The 12,523-nt window shown below is 41.4% G+C and overlaps 1 long non-coding RNA gene across 1 annotated transcript in view; it reads left to right on the top strand.

Annotated features, from left to right (window-relative positions):
* The window catches only part of LOC147102465 (uncharacterized), an 85,179-nt gene extending 74,146 nt beyond the window's left edge, over window positions 1-11,033 (top strand). The window contains exons 3-4 of the long non-coding RNA XR_015073266.1: window positions 1,772-1,841; window positions 8,973-11,033. This is a non-coding gene — a long non-coding RNA (uncharacterized LOC147102465). The remainder of the gene's footprint in view (window positions 1-1,771; window positions 1,842-8,972) is intronic.
* The last annotated feature ends 1,490 nt before the right edge of the window (window positions 11,034-12,523 follow it).

Raw genomic sequence — 12,523 nt, forward strand, 5'->3', positions numbered from 1 at the left:
AACTCTGCAACCTTCTCCAGCCCTGCGCCCCATCCTGCACCCTCAAGTCTTCTGACTCGGGGCACCTGTGCATCACCCCCTCCCAACTTTCTACCATTGGGCGTTGAGTCTTCAACCATCTCAGCTCTATTCTCTGGAACTTCCCCCTGATCTCTTTTTGTTCACCTTCAAAAGCCTTCTCTTCAACTGCACCTTTGGTCACCTTCTCTAACTGTTCTCCTGCCATGTCTGCTTCTTCTCTGTGAAGTGTCTTGCTGGTGTGTTCACCACTTTAAAGGATCTCTACAAATGAAATTGTTTGCAGTTATATGGCAGCATACATACTAACTGAGCCATCAAGGAAACCGCCATATCGTAAAAAAATCTAAGTATCTTTGTTTAAATGTTAAATGCTGGTGACTTCACTAGCACATCTATCTTAAAGGTGTTACTAAGCCCAGTCACGCAAGATAGCTACAGTAACTCAGCAGTACCTCGAGTTAATGACTTTCTCCTCTATTATTAATCCTTTGTACAGTTAGGCCGAGTGACTCTACCAAGTCCAGTACTTTTTAGCTTACTGTTGGAATAACAACAACAGGACCAACAGACAGAAAAAGCAAAGTTAGTCCTAATTCTCTGTGTTTGATAGCTGAAAAGAGAAATTGCTGGTGAAACTCACTGTTTATATGAAGCTGTTGAATAATGGTTTCACTATTTGTCAGCTGTAAAGAGTGGATGTTTGTGTCTGTAGAATATTATCTACTTTCATCAGTGAATAGCGAATTAAGAAGAAGTTAAGGGACATGGGGAGGGGGGGGTAATTTAAACTTTTGCCGATCGTGTAAAACAGGGGAGATCGGTTCAATCGCCCATTATACATCCCTCCCGATTTTAATTTCTATTGACTTCAATAGAAAGGAAAACCAGGAGAGGTGACAGGGCGGTGGAAGCAGATTCAATAGTAACTTTCCAAAGGGAATTGAATGAATACTTGAAAAGGAAAAATATGCCGGGCTACGGGGACAGAGCAGGGAAGTGGGACTAATTGATTAGCTCTTTCAAACAGCCGGTACAGGCACGATGGGCCGAATGGCCTCCTTCTGTGCTGTATTAGTCTCGGATACTATGATCCTTCCATTTGGAAGATTTTCAGGCAGAGGTAGTTCCTGAAGCAGCCAGCGAAGCCTACATCATTTCCACAGTCACGAGATTGACCAGCAGGAGAGTTCACTCGCAGTGTAGCTTATTGACTTTATCATGGCTGTCTTGCCACTTCTGTCAAAACACCTTTTATTTCTAACACGGGTGTGATTGGTACAATGGTGTCACCACATCAGCAATCACTGCTGTGTACCACTTGTTTACAAACCTGATAATGTTACAGGGCTAGATTTTCTAGCCATTTCCCACTAATTTTACCAGGTTGATTCAGCCTCCTTAGATTAGAAATTAGGTTGAACAGTTGAAATAAATAGATTTGACTTTCTAATCTAGGCTTTATTAACTTTAAAAATCCAGTAGCACATCTTTCAACACCAGTCTCCAACCATGACTGGCGAGAACTGGATTTAAGATGGCCACCACAAATCACCTGACATCCACGACCAATGAGTTTACAGCATATATCTCAAGGTAGAAACAAACAACCAATTACAATACTTCTTACTAACACAGAGAACAACCACCCCATTCACCAATCACAATACTTCTTATTAAACATAGGAAATAATCACCGCAACAGTTTAATAATAATAATCAGTACAAGGTGAACATTTCATTTAATTTTTAGAGCAGCAACACTTGGAATTCCTGAAACCGGGGAATAGAATTCTGCATCTTCGACAGCAGCGGTGTAACAGGTTAGTGATCACTTTGATTTTCACTGATTTGTGACCCTTTTCACAGCTTAAAAAAAATTCCACCAAAATATTAATAACCATTAAAGAATCAGAGAGTGATCTAGGAGTGAGTACGTCTTACTTGCAGTGCTTATTCTAACAAGAATGTCTCTCTTTAACAGTTTATTTGGAGTAATATAGTGAATGGATGCATTGCACAATAGAAAATTCACATATTTCATGCTATTTTACTTTATCACTAAAGAATGTGTTTAAGATAGTTGAAAATTGTGTGCTTGTAAATGCATTATTTTAAGGCGGATTTATTGGGCAGATTTTCCTCTTCCTGCACCTGAGTGTATTGAATCACCTAGGCAACTATATAGAGGAAAATTGGATGGACCCCCTTTAACAGCCATGCTAAATTTGCCTCTATTCGCTGTGCTGAGGTGATCCAATATACCCAGGTGGAGGAACAGGAAAATCATTCCCACACTGCAGCATCGCTTTAGGACTCTGTGAATGCCCATCAGTCCTTTAGCCTCTTGTCCCAAGTGCTTAAAAGGACATGAAATGTGCTCTAACTTTCGGACTCTTCATCCAAAGGTCCTACCTTTAAAACTGCTACAAAGTTAGCTAAATCTCAGGGACTGCCATTAAATTATCCTGGTTTCCCCCAATCAGCACATTGCTCCCTGCAATAACCCCAGTGATACGCGTCCATTGCTGATGGTAGAATTGCAAACATTGAGACTACCAGAAATGACATGCCCCGTAAAATGTTATTGAGGTTAAATCATTTTTGATTTGTTTTCAGTTTGTTTCAAATTAAATAATATTTGTGATAGCCTGTCAGAGCTAACACATTGGGCTGGATTTTATCAATGGAGGCGAGTAGGAGGTGGGACTCCCACTTTTGGGGTTGTAGTCCCATCTCCATTGAGTTGTGGCCAAGCCACTCGATTTTCACTTGATTGACCTTGTTGAGCCCGCCCAGTGAGCTCAGCAGGCCAATTAAGGGCCACCCGGCAACAGGTGACGTCACAGATTGACATTTCATCTGTCAAGAGCTTTTGACAGATGAAATATCAGCGTTTGACAGCTCTTTGAAGCTGTCAAACACTGACAGTCTGTACTCTAAGTTAATTCCTTCCTCTCAGGCTGATTTAGAGATCTCTCCAGAACAGAAAGCAGAGGCTGCAACTATTGTACAAAGTCAAAATCTAACCCTCTAATCTCTAGATTTAAATCACTTAATACCAAAATCTTAATGTTTTCCCATTTTAGCCTAATTAAATACATATACTGTCCCCCCAAATCAATAGAAAGTCTTCATGTAAAATACTAATTATCAAAGCAAAATTCAGAACATTAAATGCTGAAGAAAAGTACTCAAAATACTCATGTTTTTCTAAAATAGATGGATACAAGAAGACCTTTTGAAACTTCATTGTCCCAATATCAGGGCTGTGTGAAAACACCCTTGACATTAAAGTTGTTTTTTATATTGCCTGGTTTGAACTGTTTTGCCGGAGTGAACATATAAAGAATAAAAAGATAACTGACACTTTTTTAACTCTTTTTTTATGAGCATTGCAATCGTCAACTTGAAATTTGCTCTTATCGATGTTGCCATCAGCTAACTCAACAGACTGGCAATCAAATCAGGGATCTTCTTGGTTTGAGATTTAAACCCCATATCCTATCCATCATCAAGTCTGGTTATTTCGATTTCTTTAATGACAGCCACCTCACTCCCATGGCCGTTGATCACAGCTTTGTGATACACTCAATGGCACACAATTCAGAAACCCCTGGAATGCTTTGTGCAGTTCTGGTCACCTAACCAGAGGAAGAATATTATTGCCCATGAGAGGGGATGGATGCTACCAAGATGGTACCTGGTGTCAGGAATCTTAAGTTATGAGGGAAGGTTGAAGAAGTTTGGTTCATTCTTTTAAGAAAAAGGACTTCCAATTGAACTAAATTGTTAAGATTATGAAGAAGATTGGCAAAGTTAATGCAAGAAAATTGTTCACCATGGCAATACATTTCAAGCCAAGTAATACAAGTTAAACATTCTGCCGGGAATTTCCTCAGGCCATTTTCCTGATTGGCCGCCTTAATTGGCGGAAACCCAATTTATGTGTCTATCTGGAGTTACGGCAGCTGATCGGGAGACTCGCCAGCTAAGTAATTCCTGGAGCTCAAGCTTAAATTAAAGTCAGTAGTGAAAGAAAGAGATTTGGGTGTTTTCCGAGGGAGATAAACTTGCAGGGCTACGGGGATAGAGCGGGGGAATGGGACTGACTGGATTGTTCTACAGAGAGCTGGCACGGACTCGATGGGCCGAATGGCCTCCTTCTGTGCCGTTATGACTCTATGACTTAAGAGTAAAAAGGGAAGGACTTTTGAACTCAAAGGGATACAGTGCTGTGAAATAGGCTACCAAGAAAAGCCATTGAAGTGGGCATTATCAACGGGTTCAAGTGGCAATTGGACGCGTTTCTTTAGAGAGGAAGGATTGAGGGGTAAGGTGAGAAGGTGGGTAGATGAAAAAGTGTTGACCTTGTTAGGCCAAATTACCTTCTCCTATTCCTATTAGCTGTCATGCACACACATCTTTAAGTATGTAGTATTTGAAAAGCTAGAGCCTTGGACAAATACACAACAAAAGCAATCTGTTTTCTGTAAACCCTGCTGTGAAGTGGCTCTTAATTGCGCACGAATACTATGAAACAGCCTCCCCATGTGGTATTATAGTGGTTATAGATTTGTGCGATAATATGTTGAATAAAGCTACAACAATAAAATTCACTGGAAATGTAAGAGTGTAAAAATCGCAATCATATATGTGTCACACATGGATTGGGCACACAATGGCTGTCATTTACCTTGACGTGTACGTACCATTTTTGGCACAAATTAAAACAGTAAATCAGGAACCACAGCACACAGTGCTGTCAATGAAAAGTCAAATATAATGTTATTAGCAGTAATCAAGATTTATAAAATAATGAAGGGATTGTGTATATGTGGACCAATCATTTCAACTGGATGGCTTAGGGAGAACCAGGGGTCATGCTCAATGTTCCTCTTTAGCTGCACGGCTGCTGTCTGAAGCTCCCACGCAGGCCGCTTGCCGGTTTCTGAATGAAAAAACTGCGCATGCGTGGAAGTTTGAATGGGTCGTACAGCCCCTTAAAGGGGCCATACAGCCCCTTAAAGGGGCTGCGCACCCAAAAAAAATATTAGAGGGAACATTGGTCACGCTGACAAGTTATGTAGAACTAGGTTGGTTTACTGCTTGATTAGTACTAGACTGATATTATAACGAGTGCAAGTATCCGCTCTGTACAGTGTGAGACCACTGCAACACTGATACATACGAACATGTGAAAATAACGGACAGGAAACGACTCACTGGTCCAAACAGCCTGTCCGATATAGTTGTGATGCCCTATGCATCATGATACAGACACTCCCTACCCACCTGGAGCTATGTAATCTCTTGGGAGAGAGGAAAAACTAGATAAAAATTCAGGCCAATTAAGGGGAAAAAATCTGGAAAATTCCTCTTCGATCCCTTTAGGTAATCAAAACTAATCCAGGAGATCACATTGACCCTGATTTATATTACAGGGTACCTACCTCTTGTACGAGGTGATCTCCGCCCCAGCCAGAAACAGGTCCAGCTCTCTCTTGAAGGAATACAGCGAATCACCATTCATCGCAGGAGACAGCAGCCTGTTCTACAGGTTCGCTGTTCTCTGGGAAAAGAAAAACCGCCTAACATTCTACCTAGTCCTGCCCTTGTATAACTTGTAGGCGTGACCCTTGGCTCTCCCAAACCCATCCAGTTGTTCTGATTTGTCCACGTAAACACAATCTAGCCCCTTCATTATTTTATAAATCTCATTCAAATCGCCCCTGAGTATACGGTTTGCTGAAGTATACAGACCCAGCACTTTGAGCCTATCTGGGTAACTAAGGTGTTTTAAACTGGGAATTCATCTTGTGGCCCTCCTCTGTACCCTTTCCAAAGCTTCAATATGCCCCACCATCTGAGGTGACCAAAACTGGGCACTGTCAATACAACCTATGACCTTGTTTGATTTAACTATAGCTTCACAACATTGGTCCTGAACCTTTAGAGCGATGCACTATAGCACCCAAATCTCTTTCTTTTACGACTGACTTTAATTCTGTTCCCCGTTAGGTGTATGTACATTTAGCATTAGACCTGCTCACATGCATAACACAACACTTGTCTAGGTTAAACATAATTTGCCAGCACTGGCCCATTCCCGAACACATCGAGTTCTGTTTACAGTAGCTGAGCATCCTCTACCGTCCTAACGCTCGCACATATCTCGGTATCGTCTTCAAGCTTGTGATTCATTGCCCCAACACTTCATCTAGGTCATTAATGAAAATAATAAATAGCAAATGTCCCAACACCAATCCCTGTGGGACTCCACTGGTAACTGATCTCCAAGCAGATATACTCCATTGACATCAACTTTCTGCCTATGGGCATTCAGCCAAGTCTCAATCGAATGCAGCAGATTACAGGAAACTTTTGTTTATCCGGAGGTTAAATGTCCGGAAAGCTCTATCCACCGGCAAAATTCAGGAGTCGGTTCAGATAAGTTTTTTTTCTTTTCGTTGCCTTTTTTCTGCAGTCGTGACTCTGCAAGGTCTAGCTGAAGCTGTTGCTTAGCTACAGAGATGCTTGCAAGCTACGCCGACTGTTTTGAAGCTGTTGCTAAGCAACAGGGTTTTTTGCTTCACACGGAGCTCAGAAGCTCCGTATGTTTTAACATTAGCGCTGGTTTCTATGGCAGTTTTGATGGGACGGCACCAGCTCGGTCCCATCAGTGCCTGATACCAGAAAGTTTCCTGTACCACTAATTCCCAAAGATTCTATCTTGTATTGAAGCCTCTTGTGCAGCACCTTATCAAAAGCTATCTGAAAGTCCATTTAGACAATGTCTAACAATTTTACTGCTAACAGCACCACTTAATGCTGTCAGTCGAGCATTATCTTCAAGGGTAAAGACCAATGCAAAGACCTCGTTCTGTATCTCTGCCATTGGGACTCTACTCATTGGAGTTCAGAAGAATGAGAGGCGATCTTATTGAAACATATAAGATTGTGAAGGGGTTGGATCGGGTGGATGCGGGGAAGATGTTCCCGATGATGGGTGAAACTAGAACTAGGGGGCATAGTCTTAGAATAAGGGGCTGCTCTTTCAAAACTGAGATGAGGAGGAACTACTTCACTCAGAGGGTGGTAGGTCCATGGAATATGCTGCCCCAAAAAGCTGTAGAAGCTAAATCATTACATAAATTTAAAACAGAAATAGACAGTTTCCTAGAAGTAAAGGGAATTAAGGGTTACGGGGAGCGGGCAGGAATTTGGACATGAGTCTAGGTTCGGATCGGTCATGGCCCTGTGGGTAGCGGAGCGGGCCCAGGGGCCGTGTAGCCTGACCCTGCTCCTATTTCGTGTGTCTAATTCTGTTAGATTCAGGAGATGGTTCTGTGATAGTGGATTGGCGGTTAGGATCAGATCAGCCATGATCTTATTGAATGGCGGAGCAGGCTCGAGGGGCCGATTGGCCTACTCCTGCTCCTGTTTCTTATGTTCTTATGTTCTTATACGCTTAGGCCCCGATATTTATGGAGTGGGTGCGGGGGAGCACGGGGGAAACCTGTTGAGGCCGGGGGCGCGGAGGTCCTACTGAAATTAACGTCAGGACCTCATTATAATTTTTTCTTCCGTTTCCTGCCTTCTCCCTTGTGTAACATCTTCATGGTTGCATCCAGGCTTCTGGCAATGCTGATGTGTAAGTAGCCACGGAGGGTGTGTGAGAGCAGCCTCGAGTGACTCACCCTCTGGCTTAGCTGAGGGAGCAGTCCCTGCCAACACCCTGCTCCAAGATTGGGAAACCTTCACACCAGGAATTTCAGGCCCAACCCCTCGCCCACCTACTCAATCATGCCAAATTTACCTGATTAATAAATATCTTACATTGTGACTATCTTAAGCTAGCACATGTTCCACATCAGCGTTTATATGATTGCATTTGGAATAGTTCTAAAATAGAAACTTTCAACGAGATTAATACATGTCTTTCAGCAGAAAGAAAATGTACTTGGGGTGGGTGTAGTGATGACATTTAAGGGTTTGGTTCCTTGAATTGACATCTCTTTGCCAGTTGCTGTAAAATCTTGTGTACTTTATGGGGCATTATGATATTTATAACACTGCTCCAATTGCATTATATCTGTGTGAACAATCCACATCTATTCAACCCAGTGGGATTATACTGCACCTGGTTGTTATTTTACAGCAACATCTGTGGCGTGTTCATACACTTTGATGTGATGTAGTCAGCTGCTTATGTGTACTTTTACTGCTTTGGACGTGCCACTGGCAGATGCCTCCACAAGCTAAAATGGGTCTTTGTGAACCGCTTTACTGTGCAGTGAAGATATTTTTTTTTTAGTTTTAAGGCCCCATCATTTGTGTTTGCAAATGTGTTTGAAAAGATTTGAACTGCTTTGCAGTTCCTGTGTGGACAGAATTGACAGTTAAGACTGCTTCCTCCTGTTGCTCCCCACCCCTCTAATACACACCATTGCTTCAAAGGGAGGAGAAACATAAGGGGCTGAGACCTCACAGCAGTTCGTCAGAAAAAATGATTGGAACATCAATCAAAATATTCAGAGCTATAATTTTCTTCTGTAAAACGGGGAGAAATTGAACAAAAGGTACAACCCCCTAAAATGTCCTTCCCCTTTACCCAGGGGGGTGATCTGACCACCTGTGTTGACACTTCTTCCCATGCAGTTGGGAGGAACGAGAATAGAACAGGTGTCTCTTCCTCAGACTTTCCCGTCCTCTCATTTTGCAGTGTGTTAAAACCACGAGCAAACCCACATATAATCACTGTATGGTCTGAATTCTAAGTACAAAATGGCTTGGCAGTGTGAGGTTGGAGTGTCTGGACTAACGGTGAGCTGGAGTGTCTGCACTAATGGTGACATTTGTTAAAAGACCAAAAATGAAATTGCATCCAGTGAATTATTTTTACAAACTCTATTTCCAACTTTCATATTTTAAACTTTTATTTTCTGTTACAGAATTTACACCGCATGTCATTGAAATCTGTTCTGTCTGAAGATTCAGTACTTGCACAAGCAAATTATAATGTATATGACAATGTACATTGTCGTTTATAAGCTCTTTGAAAGTAGTTTGATTTTATAGCATTATTGTTTGCTGTTTAATTTTTAAAATTGTGCTTTTCCTTTATAAAGTATCCTGAAGCCACGGAAGTTCATAGGAAACAACTTTTGTAATGTTTTATGGCAGAGTATTTTTTTAAAACTTATACAAGATACATGTTAGTAAAAACAAAACATTCTTGTGAACTTAATCTTTCAACATAACAAAATTTAGATTTTAGGCATGCGGTGCAGGACATTGGAACAGACAGATGGGGTGGAAAGAAGGAAAGAGGTTGACTTGCCCCATGGGGCAGTTTGTGTGTTGCTGTGGAGTAGCAGTAAGTAGAAGCAATCATCTCCCCGTGGGAGATGACTGGAAGGGGGCGAATGGGGAATCATCACTAAGCCACTGTGGCAAGCTTTCAATCTTCACTCTGAAAGGGACGAGGTGGAAGTTTCAGAGTTAGGGAGGGGCTAGGTTACAAAGGGATTTAAAATCGAGCGTACGATCTTAAAATTTCAGATGTTGGGAGATCGGGATCCATTATAGGTCAGGCGTGATGGGCAAACAGCTAAAGTTGAGCTGAAGTTTATGGAGGGGAACTACAGGCTGGCTAAAATCCTCCCAAATTTACAATGGCTGCACTGCCATTGAATACAAATGGAAACCTGTCCTCATGGTTTTCAAAATGTCATTCAAAGGAGGGCAGTACAAACAGGTGTTTTATTTATTGCAACCTTTACCTCCACTTGCTCTTCAGGCTGTCTTTACACCCTCTCCTCGGCACTGAGAATCATAAATGGCTTGAATGTAGTTGGTCCGATATTCCTATATTCTGATCTTGCAGTTATTTCCAGAAGATGAAAGCATTCGATTGGTTCGTGGCCAGATTTACCAGCAATGCTAATCCACTACCATTTACCAAAAGCGAAATCCAGGCCCAAATTCTTACTTTATACAAATCACTCACATTCACACTTCAACCAATACAACAATGTAAATAATAATTACAATATGCCAGTGAAGTTGCAGGAACTGGGGGGAGGGTGAAGGATGTCGCTGATACTTTCTTGAGGGTATATTACTCTTTTCGTTTCCTCCTTCATATTCTCTGCTGTGGTTCCACTAAATCATGCACTTCCTGCAGCTCTTAGTGAGGAAGGTGACTTGCTCAGAAGCTTGTACCTCGTCCCTTTCTGAGTGTGGCCATGCCCTCAGTTACAAAAAGTCCCATTCTCTAGGATTTCCCCACTAACTCCGCCACCTCCCTCTCTCTTTATTTAAGGTCTTCCTTAAAATGCACCCCTTTAACCAAGCTTTTGGTCACCCCTCCTAATCGCGCCTCTTTGGCTCAGTGTCCATTTTCCTCACTTCTATGTGAAGCACTCTCTCTCTCTCTCTCTCTATGAGTGGTGCAAAAATATCTCTCACAAAAAAGGCAGGAAACGGTGGCCTTTAAATAGCGCTCCCCAGGGCGTTACTGGGGCATTGCACGCTCGACTGACGTCACGATCTGCGGGCACAGGAGATTGTGGCGGTAGAGTTTAGCGGTGCCGCAAAAACTGGTCAATTCCGCGAGCGGCGCAAACGTTGCCACGCCCGGGCACTAGTTGCTTTGCGCCCCATAAGTGCCCTCTTAGGGCGCAAACCTGAGGCGCTAAGCAACCAAATTTTTCCCCCTTAATCTCTGCCAGTACTTTAAAACTGGAAAATCAGGACTCCGTTCATAATTTTAATAACTGTCCCCAATTACTATGTTATGACCTTCAGTCACTTCCTCTGTGAAGAGTATCACTTTGCTTGCTATCTCGTTTAAAACAAATTGGCCAGATAGCTGCCTTATTGCCAAGCAAATAGGCCAGGATATGTTTTACTACATTATATTGCAATTTTTAAATTGTAATTAATCTGTATTGAATGTTGTATTAATAGTTAATAAAATATTATGATTATTACTCGCAGAAGTGAAATCTTTAATGAATGACAAGTATATGCATATAAGCTCAGGTCTGTGATCTTTAACAAAACCCGTGAAAAATAATCTTAAACTACTCTTATGTGGAACCTTGCATGACGCAATCAGTGAGACTTATGTGTAATGACCTTAATATTACATTAATTACTTACACTGTCACATGGAATAATAACATTCAAATGGCGCATTTCTCTTGATTTGACTCAAGAACTTCAATGACACGTTTCACAGCATTTTACATCTGAAGCAAACATCTTTTACCAGAAGAAGTCACGGCACAACACCGGAACAAACGCACCTTTCATTATAATATTAAAGTAGCACGGAACATTTCAGCTTTTGGGCAACTGAAACTATGGAAATGTCACGCCAAGACAGAGTAACTGGTCCAGGACCTATCAAGTAGGGCACGATTGGATAGACATTCTGCAATTTTCCTTGATTTACCTTTGGGTGGCATGGAGACACTTTGAAGAATCTTTCCTCAGGAAATTAAACAGGTTTGATAGACACTTGATAGAAGGGGTTGTGGATGCTCTGCCAAAGGATTGCGCTTGATGGGCCAAACATAACTTCTCATCCCATGATTTTTAAATGATCACTGAGCTTTTCCTAGCAAATCTTATTGAACTGGTTGAAATGCAGTAAAGCACATCTAGGATTATCTGTAGCATATATAAAGTTTATTACTGTATATACACGTTATCACATTATCACATTGTTGTTTGTGGGAGCTTGCTGTGTGCAAATTGGCTGCCACGTTTCCTACATTACAACAGTGACTACACTTAAAGTACTTCATTGGCTGTAAAGCACTTTGGGACGTCCAATATAAATACAAGTCTTTCTTTTCTTTTTAGTTGCTCAGACCATTTCATATAGGATCGCATGTAAATTTATTTACAGATTGAAGAGGTTCAATTCTGTCAGTTGACATCATGGTGGCTTGAAGATGTTTTCTGATGTACATTCATTTAAAAAGGAAATAAAGCTATCTCAGGTGTATGTGGTCTAAATTAATATTATTCCATACGCTTTATACCAATAATAATATACTTCTTTCGTCTTTCGTATGAGATGTTAAACCGATGTCTGCTCTCTCAGGTGGATGTAAAAGATCCCGCGGCACTATTTCGAAGAAGAGCAGGGGAGTTCTCCCTGTGTCCTGGCCAATATTTATCCCTCAATCAACATCAATAAAACAGATTATCTGGTCATTATTACATATCTGTTTGTGGGAGCTTGCTGTGCGCAAATTGGCTGCCACGTTTCCTACATTACAACAGTGACTCCACTTCAAAAAGGTATTTAATTGGCTGTAAAGCACTTTGGGATGACCTGAGGTCATGAAAGGCGCTGTAGAAATGCAAGTCTATTTGTTTTAGTTGCTCACACCATTTCATATAGGATTGCACATGCTTTGATTTTGCTTCACACCATTAACCAAAATTTATTGTTATGTGATATAAATGTAATTGATAATAGAAA

The sequence above is a fragment of the Somniosus microcephalus genome, chromosome 22 (assembly GCF_052327205.1).
Source record: "Somniosus microcephalus isolate GS21.2 chromosome 22, FLI_Smic_1.0, whole genome shotgun sequence".
Taxonomy (NCBI): Eukaryota; Metazoa; Chordata; class Chondrichthyes; order Squaliformes; family Somniosidae; genus Somniosus; species Somniosus microcephalus.